General features: G+C 43.1%; 1 long non-coding RNA gene across 1 annotated transcript in view; it reads right to left on the bottom strand.

Annotated features, from left to right (window-relative positions):
* Window positions 1-317: 317 nt before the first annotated feature.
* The window catches only part of LOC310852583, a 62,204-nt gene continuing 42,392 nt past the window's right edge, over window positions 318-20,129 (bottom strand). The window contains exons 2-3 of the long non-coding RNA XR_014568289.1: window positions 7,061-7,148; window positions 318-1,298 (exon numbers count right to left, since the gene is read on the bottom strand). This is a non-coding gene — a long non-coding RNA (uncharacterized lncRNA). The remainder of the gene's footprint in view (window positions 1,299-7,060; window positions 7,149-20,129) is intronic.

Below are 20,129 nucleotides of genomic sequence, written 5' to 3'. Positions count from 1 at the left end.
GTGTAACCCAACCTTTCCTTAATGTATTCATGATGTAACTGGGATGTATTTTGCACTGTATTCTGGGACATGGAGGGAGTTTCAAAAGTTCATGTCACCCCTTTCTCGCTGTTCAATCTGGTCTTGAACCTGTTGCGCAATAAACCTTGGATCTCCGCATTTTGCTCCTGTCCGGCTGAGCTCATTTTCTTCCGCAGGGACCCGCGGACACTTAGTCCGACGAGCTGGGTGGCAGTGTAGCCCTGCACCCAGATTTTAGCCGTAACAATTCTCAAGGCACTTCAGGATTTCAGACAGTGTGAGATTTTGAGCTAGCCTTATCATTTTATTCTGTCCTCTCTTGGCCACAAAGAGGAACAGAAGCAGTGGTAAGGCCTGCAGCTAGTATACCTAGCCCCAAATCTCTGAAGGAGAAGGCAGAGGTTCCCCACTGTTGTGGAAGAAGTAATTCCCCAGAAGGGGAATGTAACAGTGATTGGGAGGCAGTATTGTGGTCATGCGACTGCAACGCATGGTGAATGTGCCTTGTAAGCACCCTACAGCTTTAAACATTTGGTGTGCTATATGTAGAGCTGGAAACTTCAGCTTCTTTTTTTGTCTGAAACCTCTTGTTAACTTCTGCTACAACCACAATTTGACTTCAAATTACTGCTTACAGCGTCCTGAGCTAGGTTACAAGTATCTGATATTGACAGTTGGAGGAAGCTGTTAGAATGTATAATTAAACTCGCTGCTTATCTGCTTTATGCAGTCGACAGTAGTTAATATATAACTAGGGGAATGCCCATCATTATGATGTGTGAAGGTTAAAGGGAGGACTTGTAAACTGCAATGATACATTAGATACACCCCCCCCCAATGGGGACTTGGCTGTCATACCACACAGTGCCAGGCATGGGGTTTTATCTATTCCAACATTCTTGCCAATTTAGAATCGCCAGCATTATTTTTTCTTGAATTTGTTCATTAGTAGTGTAGAAAACAGAGTTTAAAAGCTCTGCCTACTAAGTTCTGTGTGTCAGGCTGTTGTTAAAAGGCACAGGAACAGATCTGGTGCCATAGCTGGCAACCATGTACCAACTGGAACACGCTTACTTTATCTGGGAGAAATAAATTCTGCCACTATTGGGGTAATGATTAAGGGAGACCTACCTTCCCTCCCAGACACTGTGGTGAGCCATGTCTGTGATGACAGAGGCATCCACAGGAGGCCCTCCATTGAAGATACTAATGTATGGACAGGTGCATATGGAGACAGGCTGTTCTTTGAGTACCCAAGTCCTAAGCTCTGAAGTGATCTAAATATCAAAACCAGAACTTTGAATCAGAATCCGTCTTCATCCTGTGAGGGCTGTCCTTAAAACTATCAATAAGAAAGCAAAATAAATTATTGGTAATATAATTTAAAAGGAACAAAAAAAGCAATGATATTTGCCACAGTATTCCGGGAAAGTACCTTCTGCTAAAAGAGAGTCATGCGAAGAGGAACAGGGTTATGTTCCAAAGCAAATGCACGGGCCACAGCACTGGTTGTAACTACTTCACTAATGGAATGCCCTGCTATTCTGTTGGCCTTTGCTTTAGCCTCGTTTTATTTATTTTTTAGATTCTTCCAAGTCTGTGTACTCCCTCTCTGCTGGAGCACAGATCTTGCCACGTTTCTGAAAGTGGGACATAAGGGAGCAGCCTCGTAATTTACAAGCAGTCTCTCACAACCAGCGCCACAATCCGTTATGAGATGTTGCCCTTCTGTCACTGAATTGCGGGAGGATGTGCTTTGACAGATCATGCAGAAAGGCCAAGTTTGCTTATCCAATGAGTGCTTGATGCCTGAGAGACTTTGCAATGGATTTTTAATGGCACTAAGTGTGTTTTTGTTTCGTTGCATGTTTGATTTCAGTGTGTCGGGGGCAGGAATAAAAAAGGTGCTCTGTCTTCTTAGGTGTAAACTGTCTTTTTTGCAGCCAAGTCCCACTCAGTCTGCTTTCAGGAAGAGGCATACATTGCACAGACATGTATCAAATGCACCCAGGAACAGCAGGGGAAACACTGGTTTAATGAAAATGAGCCGTCCAGCCACATACTTTAAAATACATATACTGAATATATTAACAACACAGAGGGAAGCAAACATTGTAGTCCTGTTCAAGTATTCCTTCTTCATCTAAAACTGGGGAAGGGGGGGAAATGCTTTACCCTCTGTTATTTGATATTGCTCCTTAAAGTTACCCTGAAATCCCTAGAATAGTGAACACATGGGATATACCATATTTTTCGCCCTATAGGGCGCACTGGCCCATAGGACGCACCTCTTTTTTGGGGGGGGGGGGAATGAATAAAAAAAACTTATTTTCCCCCCCCCCCAGCTGCGGGGCTGGGGCGGGGGAAGCCTGAGCTTCCCCCGACCCCAGCCCCCAGAACAGGCTGCTATCCGCAAGCCTTGCGAGCCCAGCGGCAACTCCCACTGGGCTCCCAAGGCTTGTGGACACCTGCGCGAAGCACGGGGCGCCCTCCGGAGGGCACCCCGTGCTTCGGGCTGCAGGCTGCTGCCCGCAAGCCTTGCAAGCCCAGTGGCAACTCCCGCCAGGCTCCCAAGGCTTGTGGATAGCTTCCTGAAGCCTGGAGAGCGAAAGGGGTCAGTGCGCACCGACGCCTCTCGCTCTCCAGGCTTCAGCAAAAACCTGCATTCGCCCCATAGGACGCACACACATTTCCCCTTCATTTTTGGAGGGGGAAAAGTGCATCCTATAGGGCGAAAAATACGGTAAGCAATGAAGAGTATTGATTGACCTTGCTCAGGACAAAGTCTGAGAGTGTTTGCTTTTGCTGTTGCAGTGATGGGTGAAGAGTTGTTGATATGACACATATACTACCGTGGGACTGCCCACCTATCAGTCACCTGACACCATATGTTTGTGAGTGAGTGGCCACACCAACCTGTCAAAGTTAGCCCTCAGGCTGGGGAAGGAGATAAAGATTTGGCCCACCAGACAAAAAGGTTCCCCACTGCACTTTAAAATATATTCTTACTAAATTCACCAATATGATGTGTTCACATTTCATGATAATCACAACAGAACTTTCACAATGAACTTCTCTGCTACACAAGTATGGAATAATTTCTGAAATCCATATTTTCTTGTTGTATTCTTGAGAATGGGTGAGAGTGAAAAACTTCCTTCATGGCATTGTATATATTGCACCAGTGTCTTCTGGTGCAAATCAGAAGATAATCTGTTCCGATATTACTGGAAATGCTGATATTACAGCAACAATAGGAAACGTATCCAAACAATCTTGAAAGATTTTATAGCTGATTGGGGAACCTCTCTGCTTCCTTTCTCCCAATCTTCCATCAGATCAGGACTGTGAATGCATATAAACGTCTCTTTAAAATGCACTTGTCTCATTTGAAGAAAAAGCAATCATAGAACAGAGTCCAAAGTCAAGAGCTGATTGTCATGCTGGGTCAGAGCCAAGGTGCCATGCGAAAATAGCAGTAGCTGGCATAAATGGATGAGGCCCAGGTTTCTAACCAGAATCAGCCAAAGCAGTGAAATAGGAGCAAAGAGTCCAATATGCATAGCATACATGAAAATGTAACAAGGTGTAATTTTCTTTAGCTTCTGATCATTCATAGGATAGTACCATTACTGGCCAATTTGAGGATGTAGAGCAGGGGTGGGGAACTGTTTTCAGACTAATCACCACATCTCCTTGTGAGCAATGTTCTGGGGAGGGTGGTTGCATGACCCTGGCATGTGGGGCCAGAGGTAAAAGTAGGTGGAGCAACACATGTGACTCTCACCTTGGTACATTTGGTTATACTACACCAGCCATGCAAAATCCAGAGGTACACACGTACACACACACACACACACACACACACCTCCAGACTCCATCCTGGGAGATAAGACATTCCATCAAAGCAAAAGCACTCAAGGCCACATAGCAGAGATGGTGAGGGTTGTGATCTGAGGACAGTCCCAGGGCCAAACAGAGAGACTTAGAGGGCTGCATTTGGCCCCTGAACCTGAGATTCCCCAGGCCTGATCCAGAGCAAAGGTGTGTCACTGGCAGCCTGTGGGGCAAAACTGCTGCCCCCCAAGTAACTATATATGGACTTTTATTGTTCTGGCCAATTTTTATCCAAGTTCAGGAGGAGAAAGGCTTACTCATGGATTCACTTGAAGGGAAAAGACAAAAAGGTGCTCAAGTTTATTTATTCATTTTGTAACAATATTCTATACTGCTGCCAACTTTTATGAAATATCAAGACTGTGCACAGCAATATATACAAATATAATAAAACATAAACCACTAGAAAAACAATAGCTGGCTTTTCTGTGCAATACCTCAACATATTAATCATCAGTGGAATGGTATGAGTGGCAAGACCCCAAAGCATTATCTGGAGGAATTGTGTGGCCTTGAATATACAGAATTGACCACTCTGCATCTAGAGGGCATTCATAGTCAATATTTCTGCCTTGGAAACATATGCTCATCACTGGTGATGCCCAGGTTCCTGAGGCTAATGGGACTCTGGACTTCAGCTTAAGTAATCTTCCATAAGAATGCAGGGAGTAATGCCACAGGAGTGAATCTCTGCAATGTCTGAACAACTAGAGACGAGGCTGCCTTGTGGAGGAGCTCTGCCAAGTTGACATGGCAGCTGACCATCTGGTGGATCCAATATTTTAGCCGCAGCAACAGCAACCATTCTACCAGCAGCTCTTGTGCCTGACTGCTCTCTCCTGGCCTTTGTTCACATGTCTCCAGGTCAGCTCACACATTATGAATGCTCCCAGAAATAACCTCTGCATATTAGCTCCCGTGCACATGATGCGCTCCCACCATTTGCTAGAAGTGATGAGAAAATACTCCCTAGGTAACCCTAGGTAGGCTGTTTGACTGTTAGGTACAGGCCACTGTACAAAGACTATTTCAAGTGGCCTCCACATGATTATCAGAACGTGTAGAGGCATTCAAAGATGAAAGGAGACCAACCCCACCAGGAACTCAGCATAGGGTGGCATTTGTTGACATACATCACAGAGGAGCTGACACCTTGCCTGCCTCCATAGTGCCCACCACCATTTGGTCCTCCAATGGCAGTAGTCACTCTCCTCTCCTCTCCTTTCCTTCAGTCACTTGCAAGTGGGCTTACCTGGAAACTTCCCTGTACTGAATCCAGCTCTTTGCAGGCCAAGAACAATTCTACTTGTGAGCCTGAGGAAGAAGCTGGCAGATTCTCCACCCTCTCACCTTTGTGTGTGGGACCACGTGAGAGCAAGGGCAAGGCTTGTGGTTGCTACAGAGTCATCACCAACATGGGTCCTGAGCGTTGGCAGGTGCTGGGGGTAGGAGCCTGCCATTATGGAGCTAATAATCATAGAATTGTAGAGTTGAAAGGGACCAGAAGGATCAACTCCCTGCAATGCAGGAATCTTTCACCCAATGAGGGGCTCAAACCCACAACCCTGAGGTTAAGAGCTACCCCCAGGGTGGTGCAAGGTGAGGCCACTAAGAGCAGACTGCCCAGGGTCCTCCAAAATCTGGTGCTGGGCCTGAAACAGCCCAGAAGGATTTCACAACAGGGATTTTCAATCAATACTGGAATGTTGTTATTTTAACAACAAATTGTCGTATGTTTTTTAGGTTACAGTCCAACATTGCAACTGTTTTTCTTAGCAGCTCTTTTACACTGTTTTTACACACACACACCAGCTTGATTACAGTCTTTGACTTTGTTTGCCTTCCCCAAGTCATCTAAACAGAGAAGTTAACCTTCTGTATTTTCTTGCCCAGTCATTCTTAAGGCAAGCAAAACCTAAAAGAGATCTCTAATGTCTTGTTGCACACCCATGCAATTAATCTCTGTGAACTCCACTGGAAGGCTTGTCACAGGTCATAGGCTCTGGCCCTGAGCTGCTTCTGCAGTACAGAAGGACTGTATAAAGATCATAATGCTTTCTTGGTGTTCCAAGGAATGAAGAAGGAGTTTTGTGTGCTACCTCACATAGGAAACTACATGTGTGAAATCTCTGCTGGCTCCACAAAGCATGTGCTGTGAGACGGGAGCAAGTTTCCTTATAATCGTGTGTCAATCACCACTGATATATAATGCTATTAAACCTGCAGTACATAGCCCCCAGAGAAAAAGTTCACTTTAAATTAATTCATAATAAAAGCAATTTATTCGGAATGGATTGCTTTAATACCGATTAACCCAATGGCATTACTTTTGCAGAGAATATTTGGTGTTCATTTTGTTCAAAGTTCAGAGCCTTTATGCCACTGTGTTTGTAGTTCCTTATGTAATGTAATGTTTCTAATTACTGCTTTATTATTAGCTGATGATACCAAAGGAAATTGCAGAAGCAAAAGAAGTGTAGAAGTTTAAAGGGCAAATATCTTCATAGTTTATATACTATGAAGTACTATGAACTCTATACCTCCGCTCCTGCTGTGTGGTATAAAGGCCAGCAGTTGTCATGAGTGTTATATAAATATAAAACTATATAACAATGCAGCAATGAACTGTGAATTTCAAAGAACAAAATCACAAAACATCAAGCCAATGGTCAAAGCAGTCCTGAACACAAAGGACCTGGGAGTAAATCTCTTTGAACTCAAAGAGACCTCCTTCTCAGGAGACATGCATAGGATTGTGCTGTAAAGCTCGTGATTTTCTAATAGTTCAAGTGCGATTTGAAAGTATCTTTTCTCTGGAAATTGTTAATCCCCTTGGGAAATTGCTGCATTTTTCAAATGCTATTTGGAGTGATTTGTGTTTTACTATTGATTTTCTGAAAAGTAAATATCCTAATTTGATTATTACTCTGGGTGTAGATAGTGTGTGTTTAGAGAAAGATGGATAGGTGTTAGGTAGCTTGACAGAAATTGTGGCAGAGCAGATACCTTCATTCTTTTCCTGGAATTTGAGACATTAAAAAAAAAAAACCCACTTCAGGCTCCAATCGGCTAAGGTTTCATTTAAATCTAATTTTCAAACTCTCAGTGTCAGAGGCAATAAGAATAAATATGGGGGTTTTACCTTCATCTCGGTAGCTGGAAGCAGCTGATATTCTGAATGTTTGTCCTTGATGATTCTGCTGATAGTTTTAAGGACTAGGAAGTGTACCCTATAGACAATAATAATCAGCTGATTAAAATGGTTTTTAATATTCCTGTCACAAGGGAATACCAGTCATGGAGATGCCATGTCACTTGGAATGCCAGTCTCATCTCAAAATATTAAACCATCTGGGGCCAATTGGTTTGATCACAAATGTTGAAAGAGTAGGAAAAGGATTTTTTAAAAAAAGGAAAATTAAGATTGACATTTCTGAATAAGCAATGAGATCTTACTGATCTAGAGAAGGAAATATTCCCTGAGAATAATAGCTCCTCCTGACTTGTAATTTATTATTATTTGCCATATGTATAGTTCATTCTTCACCCAAAGGCCCAAGGGGAGATACACATAAGGTGAAAATAGAAAAGTAAACAATAATATTAAAACATACATAACAAACTTGAATTCCACACACATGAAAACAGCAGGAGCACTAAAAATCTATTCCAATGGACCTCATTCTTTGCCCAACGCCTGGATGAAGAGGGGTATGTTCAACTGATGCCGAAACAGCAGTGCTATGGTGAAACGCACCACAGAGGAGAGATTGTTCCAAATGTATGCAGCCACTGCCAATAAAGCCTCTCCATGGATTCCCATCCCACTGAATGAGGGAGACTGCTAGCAGGACATTCCCTACGGATCTTAACAAATGGGTATGTCAATATGGGAAAATACTTCATTCCGATATTTGGGACCAAGATCATTTAAGGCTCTAAATGGAAGTACTGGCTCATTAAATATGCCCCATAAGGCAACAGGCAATGAGTGTAGTTGTTCCACAATTGATGTTATATTTGATGGTCTCCAGGCACTCACCTAGCACCCTGACTGCTGCATTTGCACTTGTTGTAACTTCTGGACCATTTTGAAGGAAAGTTCCATGTATTGCACTGCATGAGGCCTTCAAGGTTATCAATCATTTGAGCCAATTAAACTGAGCTTTTTGATTCTCATTATCTTAAATTTCACATACTCATAACTTAAATATTACAAATTCATAAGAAACAATGCAAGCCAGAATTCATTAACACAATAAATAAGGCAATCCTGTCATTAATTCACAAATTCCTAAGATGGTTTCCTCAGCTTTTGACCCGTTTTTGAGACTGAAAGTGAAACAGGATTCAATCACGGTATGCATAAGATTCCAACTAAGGCGACACCTTCTCAGCATGCCCCAGTCCCACCCATTCCCCCTCCCTTTCTCCAGTGGTGTCACACTGGCACAGTAGCTACACACTGGCAGGCAGAAGTGGTGGACAAGGCTGGTGGCGCCTCCTCCATGTTGTCGGCTATTGTAAATGGTGTGTGCATGTTAGCTCTTGTAAACAGTGCAGTTGCGTTCCACCACTGCAAGGACATTTAATTATTACTCTATATTTTCCCAGAGGGCATACCTGGTCAATTGGATCACAATATAAGCTAGCCAATTTCTATGGGCAACACATTAAGAGTCAAGTTCAGATACGTATCCAAAGGGACAACATTCATATTGTAAGGATTGCTTTGTGTTTATTTATATGTATATGTTTAAAATAAGTTTATAATGGTGTGTGTGAGAGAGAGTGGTGTGTGTGTGTGTGTGTGTGTGAGAGAGAGAGAGAGAGAGAGAGAGAGAGAGAGAGAGAATGCATATTACTGGTTTATAGGTAGTGCACAGGTGCTTAATAGATTAAGGGGGAAAACAGACATCCACATTTGGATAATTAATGTATTGCTTGATAATATTTATAGAAAGATCAAGTGCATTGGGGTCTAACATGATTCTATTAATTCTGCTTAGCACATAATGCGTTTATGAAGATATCTGGGAAGGATGTTTCACAAAGAAGTAATTAAGCGAGTCAGCTGGGTAGCTCATGTATAGCAACGTGCAAATATAGCACAGTGGAAACTAATATTCTGTTGAATAATATTCTGTTGGGTATAGCCTAAGCTGACAGAAAATAAAGCAAAGATTGCAAGTGAATGCACAGTTACCTCAGAGTAAGTCCATTGAACAGAGTGAGGCTTATTTCCCAAATACACGTGGTATTAGCTGAGCTATTACGAATGCCCCCTTTTCTAAATCTGGATTTATAAGTTCCATGTAGATTCTGACCAGGTGCCAAGAACCTATAATATTAAGACTTATGCATTCCTCCACAAATAGATATGTACAAAAATGACATAGTGACTTAATTAATAATGAACAGATTAATGATTAATGAAAACTATACAGTACTTGAGATATATTGTTTTGAGGTCTAACAAAAAAAAAAAGTGATTGGTTTCCGAATTTGCTGCCCTAACTTTTTAAAAAAAACAACACACACACAAAACAAATTTAAACTCTGAAGAGTACTTGGAGCCCTCTGCTTTGCATGATAGAGGAAAGCCAGCATGCTAAGAAACAGCCTCATTATTCAAAGGAATCTTGGAATTAAGAGCTGTCTGACATGCAGCTGTGATGTGTGGGCTCCTGCAGCTACACTTTCCACCCTGAAGCTGCTTTGGATTCAAGGGGAGAAGTGCCGCCCGGTACCTAAGTACACTTCTGAGCACCCTGTCCAGAGATGAAAAAGCACTTTCAGATTTACTTAATGGTGGGCATTAAGTTTGGTTTGGAATGGGGCTCGATAGACAAAGATTTTTCTTTTCAAGAAATCAGCCCGCAATTTAGTTAACTCTAAGAGCAACACAGGCCTTGTCACGCTCCTGGTGACATTTATTGGGAGCGCAGCAAGATCAGAATCCCTCCCCCAAAAACCAAACCATGAGCTCCCTGACCCTTACTAACTACAGAAACACTGCCAGTAGTTTCTGTTGCTTCTTCTATTGATGCATCTGCTTCTGTAGTGACATCAGGAAAGGAGGGAGGTCTCTCACCCTTTCTTCCCCACTCTCTCAAGATAGGAAACTACATTTCCCAGGGTCTCTGGCACCTTGGACTCTGTTATAGCAGTGTTCCAAACACCAGAGAGTGAGAGTGAGAACAAGAGAGAGAGAGAGAGAGAGAGAGAGATCCACCCCTTCCTCCCTGCCACTATTGGTTTCACCACATTGCATGACAATCATAGAATCATCATAGAGTTGGAAGGGTCATCGAAACCAACTCCTTGCAATGCAGGAATCTCAGCTAAAGCATCCATGACAAATGGCTATCCAACTTCTGCTTAGAAACCTCCAATGAAGAAGAGTACACAACCTCCCTTCTAAATAAAAGGTAAAGGGACCCCTGATCATTAGGTCCAGTCGTGGCTCATCTCCAAGCACTCATCTCGCTTTATTGGCCGAGGGAGCCGGCAAACAGCTTCCGGGTCATGTGGCCAGCATGACTAAGCCGCTTCTGGCGAACCAGAGTAGCGCATGGAAACGCCGTTTACCTTCCCGCCGGAGCGGTACCTATTTATCTACTTGCACTTTGACGTACTTTCGAACTGCTAGGTTGGCAGGAGCAGGGACTGAGCAATGGTAGCTCACCCCGTGGCGGGGATTCGAACCGCCGACCTAGGCAAGTCCTAGGCTTAACCCACAGCGCCACCCGCATCCCTTCTAAATATAAGGCCCTAATTTATGTTCTTGTAGTCTCCTGATATCTTTACCCTTGCTTGGCTAGGTCAAACTATGGTCAGTTTTTTAAGGAACGACACCATACACTTCCTATTACTAGCATGAGATGTCATTTAATAAGACATAAATGGACAGTGCCCAAATTAGCGTGGTAAGAGATGTTAGATGTGTTAATAAAAAGCTTGATTAAACACAATAAATGAGAAATGTTGCCCTCAAATTATGCCATCATACAAATGGCAAATATCTGCATATACCCCTAAATAGAAATTTCATGCATAATCTGCCATGCATAGCGATGAAAATTTGCCCCTATGTTTTATACATTAGAATAATTTTTTTGATTAGACTCTGCAGAGCAAAGGCTTTGCATATTATTACACTCCATGCTGTGATGAGCAGATTTTAATGTAACATCTCCATTTTTATGTTGCTAGGCAGTTGCAGTGAAAGGTAAATTCTTGTTCCCTTCCTTTCCTGAAAAAAGACAAGTGAAATGTGGTGCTATTACATGTTTTCCCCGGAGACCGGAGCAATCAAACAACTCTATGTGTGTGTGTAGATAAAGATTACTGTTAATAAGCTGTAGAAATTTAAATCCAATCATTTATTAAAGGGATAATGTTTAACTCAACTTGTCCTGGAGTGACAGCGCTTGTTTGTGACATCTTTAAAAAGATGTTGTGTTAGGGGAATCAACACTACACTAAGGCTGCTATTAAACTAAAACCCCTTGACGATATCTATAGTGCCACATTCATTGCTGGCATGTGCATTTTAAAAAAGCAAAGAAGAACATTCAGGTACTGAGAACAATCATTCCTCCACACTAGAAAATGATACTGACAAGAAATAACCTCCTGAATTATAGAGCTCATCATGAGCGCTGGCACTGCGGAAGGAATTGCTGGTGAGTCAGCTCCCAGAATTTTTACCTTACTTGAGATACTTTTTTTTTTTTGTCACAAGCTAATCAGCTGGAAAAGGGATTTGAAGGGGGTGGGAAGGATATCTTAGTTGATATAGTTCAGAAAGCATTAGTTAAGCCTCATGAGTCTGACAGACAACAAATTATTGCCTCAACAGCTCAAATTGGGGCAGCACTTTTCCGTGTCACTCCCCTCAGCACGTTTTCATTTGTCACCTACAATCAAGAGACCAACTCTCAGGCAGGGCTCTGTGGCCTACATCTCTAAACGGCAAGCTTCTTCTATCACTTGTGTGTTTTCAACTTTGTTGTTGTTGTTTTAACTCTCATTTTGTGGACAAAGGCCTGTGATCCTTTTTAGAACATTTCCATTCAGGCAGTGGAGCTGTCAAAGCAAGACTTCAAGGCAAAAATCCATCCCGCTCCCACCATCACCCAGAGGAATAAGCAGGAGAGCTCACAAATTCAGCAGGGCTGGCTCATTATCACTTTTTGAAGTGCATGAACTAATACACAGGAGATGGAGAGGACCTTTCCTTGCTGAGGGTGCCGTGAATTGAACCAGGGACCTTCTGCCTGCAAAGCAAAGCTCCACCACTAGGCTCTGTAATGGCGGATACAATGTGAATATAGCACACACCTTCCCTGCACAATCTGTAACGGTCACGATAATTTTTCTAGCTCCTGGACTAGACAAATTATTCTGTGCATGTAAAAATGTCTCCAACATGATGTTTAATACACCTTAGAAAAGACTTCTTGTGTTTCACTTATGTCAGTGCTCTGCTGCATGGACAGCTACAAATCAGTAGCCAGAGATCAGACATAGTAGAGACTATCAGTAGAACAGCAAATCTCCAGGCTGACACTGAAGGTTCTTCTAAGTACAGTGGTACCTTGGTTCTCGAACTTAATCCGTTCCGGGAGTCCGTTCGACTCCTGAAACCATTCGAAAACCAAGGCACGACGTCCAATTGGCTGCAGGAGCTTCCTGTACTCAAGCAGAAGCCGTGGAAGCAGCGATGGACTTTCGGCTTCCAAAAAACGTTTGCAAACTGGAACACCTCCGGGTTTGTGGCGTTCGGGAGCCGATTCGTTCGACAACTAAGCCGTTCGGGAACCAAGGTACCACTGTAAAGGGAAGTTAATGATTGGCATGGATGAGCAGAGCCTAGAACCCAGGAAATGTTCTATCCTGTAGCCTTGGATGAGAGATGATCGCATAGGGCAGCAACAGTTCTAGCACTCTGGATACTCCCAACACTTTTTCCTCCCCCCTCTTCTTCACAGAGACAAAACTGACAAACATTCATTAGATATGAGAGCACAAAAAGCATCAGGTGATTTGGGACAACTGTTACCTAACCAAAATGAATAGTTGTTATCTGTCTGGCTCAAGTGTCAATGGAGTGCAGCTCCGGGAATGAAGTCAAACTGCTGGAGAATCACAGCATCTGCTGTGACTGCAAGAGACCAGGAACTCATAACTGCTGCTTCCCACATTGTTTTTGCTGCAATAGCAGCACCAAAGTGACCTCCTACAGGCGCAAGCCTGGGCAGTGTGTATGGCGGTTGTGGCCTGCCCAGACGACAAGACCTCCTTTTTCGAAGGAAAGCAGAGCAATACATTTGGCACCAGCTTGACTGCAGGATTTGCTGGAAAGATGTGTATAAGGAGCCATGCAACCGCCTTAGGGATTACTCCTCAGCCTTTTTTTCTCCTGAAGATGTCCCTCAAGGCAGTGGGCATGGATATTTCCTCCTAGCTTTGCTCCCAAAGCCTTTCTCATGAATGAATTTAGCCACAAGGCACCAGAGGTTTAGGATCAGAGCTTTCCTTCTCCTAGGTGGGCTGCCTTCCCAGGCTGACAAGCCCCATCTGCCCCTCACTTCCCATGACTGCATGTGCAGAAACTGCATACAGGGGAAGTCTCTAACTCACTGAGGGTTTGAGACCCATTGGCTACCCTCAGCTGGTTTGCCAGCCAGCCAAAACTGTTTCCCAGGGAGTGGCTGCTGTCGCATGCTGACAGCTTCTATGAGCCACAGATGAGAGCTGAATACAGGATGGGGACCAAAGGCGGACAAACTATCTCAGAAGGAGCATGACGTGTTCTCAACCAAAAGTACTACCCCTCCCCTACCACCCCACAAACGCCAGTTTCCATACTGTGCAAACTGACAATATGAATTGTTGTTTAGTCATCCTAGTCGTGTTTGACTCTCTGTGACCCCATGAACCAGAGCATGCCTTGGAAACTCTCACCTTCTTCTCAAAGCTTCTCCTTTTTTATGTCCATGGAGTTTTCTTGGCAAAATACTGGAGTGGTTTACCAGTTCCTTCTCCAGGTGGATCACATTTAGTCTAAACTCTCGGCTATGACCTGTCCTTCTTGGGTGGCCCTGCACGGAATAACTCATAGCTTCCTGGAGTTATTCAAGCCCCTTCACCACAACAAGGCAGCGATCCATGAAGAGGGACAATATGAATTAGAAGTTCTTAAAATATAAGCCAAAGTAATATGCGGCTAAACTCATATAGGTTCAATAACAATGTTGGTGTACAAAACTCGTAACAATATTTTTTTGAAGGCCATAAACTTCTGGGTTTCAGTTCTTTAGGCCCCCTTTATGCTGGCATGGAACAAACTGATTTAATATAGGTACATTTTGTTATTCACATTCACAGTATTTGCTTGCTACCCTAAGTGATTGCACTGATTGTATAAGCCAAAGCTTCGTTCACTTATTCAGAACATTGCTTTTTGATAACTGCACAAATGACACTGCCCAGTAATTGGATCTTTAGCTCATAGCTGCTTGTTATCCTGCACTCTTGTTTTACAGCATTACTTGTGTGGGTGTATAGCCAGAAATATTATTTTAATTCTTGGATAGAGATTGCCTTTGATGATTTTAATAGCAGCAGGACTGGTATCTTTATTAAAAACACCGCAGTACAGTAGAAACAGTTCTTTAGTACAATGATAATGATCCAGCTAAAATAGTCTATGCAGAACTCTAGCGAGGATACATTTTCCCTTGCAAAGCTGCATTATAACTTCATCAGTAGTACTACTATTTAATTGTAGCAAGTCACTGTACAAATGCACTGTGCAACTGCATTAGCTCCCAGTAAAATTCCAAGCTTGATTCAAAGTGCTGGTCTTAAACTTAAAGCCCTACACAGGTTAGGACTCAGATATTTATTTGACCATCTCCTCGTGCATCAATCTGCCCAACTGCTGAGGTCATCTGAGACCTTTCTCCAGGTGCCCTTACAATCTGAAGTGTAACAGATGGCAACAAGACAGAGAGCCATTTCTGTGATGGTTCCTTGCCTTTGCAATACCCTCTCCAGGCAGGCCTGTCTAGAGACCTCATTACTATGTGACATGGATCCCTTTTTTGACCTTTGTCTTCTTGATTTTTAGAAGGCAATTCTGTGTAATGTCTCATTAGAACCTTCCTCGTCAGCTTATGACTGCATGATTATGCTATGCCCCTTACAGCCTAGGGATATTTTGCAAGGTTTTGTAAAATTCTGGGTTTGGGGAACATAAATCCAAACCATCTCTCTCTCCCCCCCCCCTTAGAGCTGGGCTGAAGTCATGGAAATAGGACTCAGTGACTCCCCAAGCAGCTGGACAGATTAGAGTGTGACAGGAGGTTCATCCTGCTTGGTAGCAGCCTATCATAATTATATATATATTTTTTGGGGGGTAAGCCTTCTACAAAAGGTCTGCTAGTAAGGAAAAGACTCCTAATCCTCAACACTATTATCTAAGTGCCAAGCCCCCACAAAAAAAGTTCCCCCAGGCTTTTCAGAAATGCTACTGTAAGCGTTTTTAACTTAAAGCAGTTTGATTTTACTATCTATTTAAATTAGCTGTTGCTAGTGTGCTGCTGCCCACCCCCTGTTTTCTTTGCTCCTGGCAACAGATGCATGACTCTTCCTGCCTCTTGCAGTTCAGAGAAACTGTTGGAGGGGGCAGTGGGAGGTTCTGCTGACCTTTTTAACTGTACAAGGTGGCCAAAGGGTTTTTAAATTTTGCACTGCAATAATGTTTAAGTTGGTTGCAAGGAAAAATAAGTATAGATGTAAAAGAGAATTCCTGGCTGCCAAGGTCCAGGTTTGGGGCAAGTCCTCTTCGGTGAGAGAACCCCAGCAGAGATTAAAATAACAAAATATGCAACAAAGTACAGTGGTACCTCAGCTTAAGAACTAAATTCGTTCTGGAGGTCTGTTCTTAACCTGAAACTGTTCAAGCTAATGGGGCCTCCTGCTGCCGCTGCGCTGCTGCTGCACGATTTCTTTTCTCATACTAAAGCAAAGTTCTTAAACTATTTAAAACCTTAAATATTTCTGGGTTACCAGAGTATGTAACCTGAAGTGTATACACCTTACTGTGAGATGTGCTATCTAGCTGAAGTCTCTGTACCATTGTTGGAGTGCCATGATTGGTGACTGTTAGTTGGAATCTTTTGCTCACTTTTGGCTGCAGAGGTGAAGCATGAGATGGGGGGAACAGTCACTCTTGTCTCTCAGTGGTGTACAATGAGAGTCTTTTTACATGCACCACCTCTTTTGCTGGCATCGTGCCATCGTCAGGGATAGGACTGAGCTGAAGCAAGCATAGGATTCTAAGCCCTACTCCTACCTGGCCACATCCCCAATGCAATCCATTCTTTGTCTTTGCAACAGTAGGTATGTTGTATTATATCCACCTAACTGTGTTCTTAGGGACATGGGTGGCGCTGTGCATTAAACCACAGAGCCTAGGACTTGCTAGTCAGAAGGTCGGCGATTCGAATCCCCGCGACGGGGTGAGCTCCCGTTGCTCGGCCCCTGCACCTGCCAACCTAGCAGTTCGAAAGCACGTCAAAGTGCAAGTAGATAAATAGGTACCACTCCAGTGGGAAGGTAAATGGCGTTTCCGTGCACTGCTCTGGTTTGTCAGAAGCGGCTTAGTCATGCTGGCCACATGACCTGGAAGCTGTACACCGGCTCCCTCGGCCAATAAAGCGAGATGAGCACCGCAACCCCAGAGTCGGTCACGACTGGACCTAATGGTCAGGAGTCCCTTTACCTTTAACTGTTCTACAGCAGCACATACCTCTAGTACTAGCCTATCTTCCAAGACCCACCAGTACAATTGAAGTGGATCCTATCTATCCCCATCTAGCTGGCAAAAAGAGAGAGAGGATGTGGCAACACTAGCATGATTCTTTACCAGAGATTACCCCATCCTGCCTCTCACTTCCACACACCCATTCTCCAAGTAGTAGTGTCAATAGGACTTTGACAATTCCTATGTCCCTTCACCAGCTGCTGAAAATCAGGCTCCGCAAACAGTTCTGTGATTAATAATTAATTTTGAAATCTATTGCACAGCAAAGAAGGCTTCAATTCTTTTCTGAAGCTGAAAGAGAAGGATTGTTTGCTTAGAAACTTTTATCCTGGGGAAAATAAATGATCTACGGTAAAAGCTTTCTGACTTTTAATTTGTGCCAAACATATATTTCTTTCTGCATTCTTTATTTTCCCTAAAAAAAAGAGAGCGGAGGAGGTACCTTTTGAATGGGTGTTTGATTATTATTCTGGCAAAAGTGATTGAAATATGTTTTTTTAAAAAAAAAATCAGCATCAGTAGCATTTGAGGGAGGAGAAAAAGCAACTTTTCATCTTTTGCATAATCTCAAATCCTGAATTATGTATTGTTTTCACAATTTTTGCCAATTTTTTAAATTAAAAAATCTATAAAATGTTTGTCTCATAGCATCTGGTCAGGCTTGCATGTGCTGACACATCTGTTTTCCTTGTTTGGGAAGTGGTTACATTTTTAGCTTTATTTCGTTTAAACAGCCTTGTTGTGAATGGGGAATCAATTTCAGGAGAGGGTGTGAAAGGCTTGTCCTGGAGTCTTTTTTGCAACAGATCTCTCGGCAATTAGGGGCATAGGAAGCTGTCTTATGCCATTGATCCATTGGACTTGGTATTGCATGGTAGGAGACAGCAGGCTTCTGAATATCGTTAGCTGGAACCTGCAGGAGGGGAGACTGCAGTTGGACTCAGGTTCTGCTTGCAGGTATCTTACAGGCATCTGGTTGGCCACCCTGAGAACAGGCTACTGGATTAGATGCAGGGCTGTCCCATCTATCAGGCAAGGAGAGCCAGTGTGGTGTAGTGGTTAAGAGCGGTAGACTCGTAATCTGGTGAACCGGGTTCGCTTCCCCGCTCCTCCACATGCAGCTGTTGGGTGACCTTGGGCTAGTCACACTTCTCTGAAGTCTTTCAGTCTCACTCACCTCACAGAGTGTTTGTTGTGGGGGAGGAAGGGAAAGGAGAATGTTAGCCGCTTTGAGACTCCTTTGGGTAGTGATAAAGCGGGATATCCAATCCAAACTCCTCCTCCTCCTCCTCCTCCTCCTCCTCTTCTTCTTCTTCTTCTTCTTCTTCTTCAACTGTCTTGGGCAGCAGGATCAACAGGGGCAGCAGATTCCAGTGTAGATCTTTATTTCCACCCTTGTTCCTGATTTAGATCTTCATTCACCCTTTCTTCCCTGGTAGAGAGGGGAATGCCAATTTGTAGTTTGCCTCAGCTGCCAAAATGTCTTGGGCTTACCCTCACTGGATGGGCCATTGGCCTCATCCAGCAGACTGTTCTTATGTATTTACATATTATGTATCAGAGATGGGGGACCTGTGGACCTGCAGATGTTGTTGGATGCAGCTCAGATCATTCCTAACCCAGTGGATGGGTGCTTCCTGGTCTAAGAGGAGTGACAGCAGCAGCAATACAACCACCATACAAATATATGATCATTAAAAAAAAAAGGGGTCCCCAAATTCACATTCAGCCTGATCTGAAAAGTTTATAATCTACTGATCTTGAGCTGAATGGCAGCAGTTCACCATGGGCTTCTGGTATAATTTTTTCCCAGTCTACCTGGAGAGGCTAGCGAAGAAGGGCAGAAGGGCCGAGATACCATGCAGGCCTCAGGTTTGCTCATGTATTGTTGTGGCCGGGTGTTACATGGAAACCAAGCCTTTTACGTCTGCTTCTTGCCACTTATGCAGTGTTCCCATTTCGCACCACAGGTAGCTTCAGGGCCTTATCCATTTTGCTCTTTCAACAGCTCCCATCTATTTTATTATTATGAAGAAGAAAAATTCTGACAAAGAGGAAGGAGATTTTACAGGTGAGCTGTTTGAGGCGACATTGTATTCTCCTTTTCCTTAACTCCAATTAAGGACAGTCTGCAGAACCACTTTCCTGCCGTGATTTAGAGGAGCCCCAATAAGATGTGCCATTTCCATGTGCGGCTGACCTTTATTTTTAAAGCCTGCACTTAAAGATCAGCGCCAGACGCAGGTTGGCTTTATGTATGTCTTAATAAGGTACAGATGGCTCTGATTTCCATTACAACTCTTTATTTAAAAAATGTTCCACTACATTTATTTTGTGTTTGTTCCTTTTAATATTTATACCCTTTTATTGCTCCAGTTGCATGAAATTCAAAGGCCTCAGGTTTAGTTGTAATCCAACCACAGGCCCATGAGCTTGGCTGCTGATTTGCATAAGAGCCTTATGCATCAGCAGCTAATTCTGTGAATGCTGTCTGTCTGAGAGGCTGATTTTGTTCTCAGAGTGAAAAGAACGAAAGTCTGTTCTTCATTTTCAACATGAAAAAAAATGTGGCAGAGAGAGCTTCAAAGTGATTCATTATTCTGTATTAAATTTTAGATTATGGGAAAAAAATATGCCACACGTTTCAGTGAATATGCATTTATTATTCATGTGTATCAGGACAGCAGTTTACAAGTGTGTCATTTCTTTTTAATTCACGTATTCACAATAAACAACTTTTTTATATTAAAAAATGTGATGGGTTGCTGTTTGACTTGGCTATTTCCAGGAAACACTGAAACCATCAGTCCAGGGAGGTTTCCTCCATATCACCACAACGCAAAACAAAAGAGAATACAGATTTGCATAATAGTTGCAAGTGTTGCATTATATACAGAGATGCAAATTCAGAAATGATTACAATAATTTAAATGACGATTCTGTGCATCTCATCACATTGGGAAAAGGTTGCCTGCTCAGTCCACTGTCCGGATGCCAAATACTGATGGGCAACTTCAGGTAAGGCTGGGAAAGAAACCCATCAGGAATCCTGAAGAGCCACTGCCAGTCAATGTAGACAATGAGCTAGGTACAAAAAAATTATACCTTCAGTTTTTTGCTAACTCCAATTAGAATCTCTCCAAAGGCTCGCTTGCTCTCTCCCAACTGCTGAGGGCCAAACTAGATATCCACTTATTACCTACATAACATGGCGATTGAAGTTCTCACCCTGGGCCAGCAGGGGAATACTGTAGATAGTTATGCAAATAAGGGATCGAAAGTGATGTTCAGTGATTGGATAGGTTTAGAAAACTGTTACAGTTACGTTGTACTGGAGCTCTATATAAGCAGGCTGACTGAACCCTTCAGTTCA

Source organism: Podarcis gaigeae, assembly GCF_964106915.1.
Source record: "Podarcis gaigeae genome assembly, chromosome: 9".
Taxonomy (NCBI): domain Eukaryota; kingdom Metazoa; phylum Chordata; class Lepidosauria; order Squamata; family Lacertidae; genus Podarcis; species Podarcis gaigeae.
The sequence above is the reverse complement of the archived record's forward strand: the minus strand, read 5'-3'. Positions and strand labels throughout refer to the sequence as shown.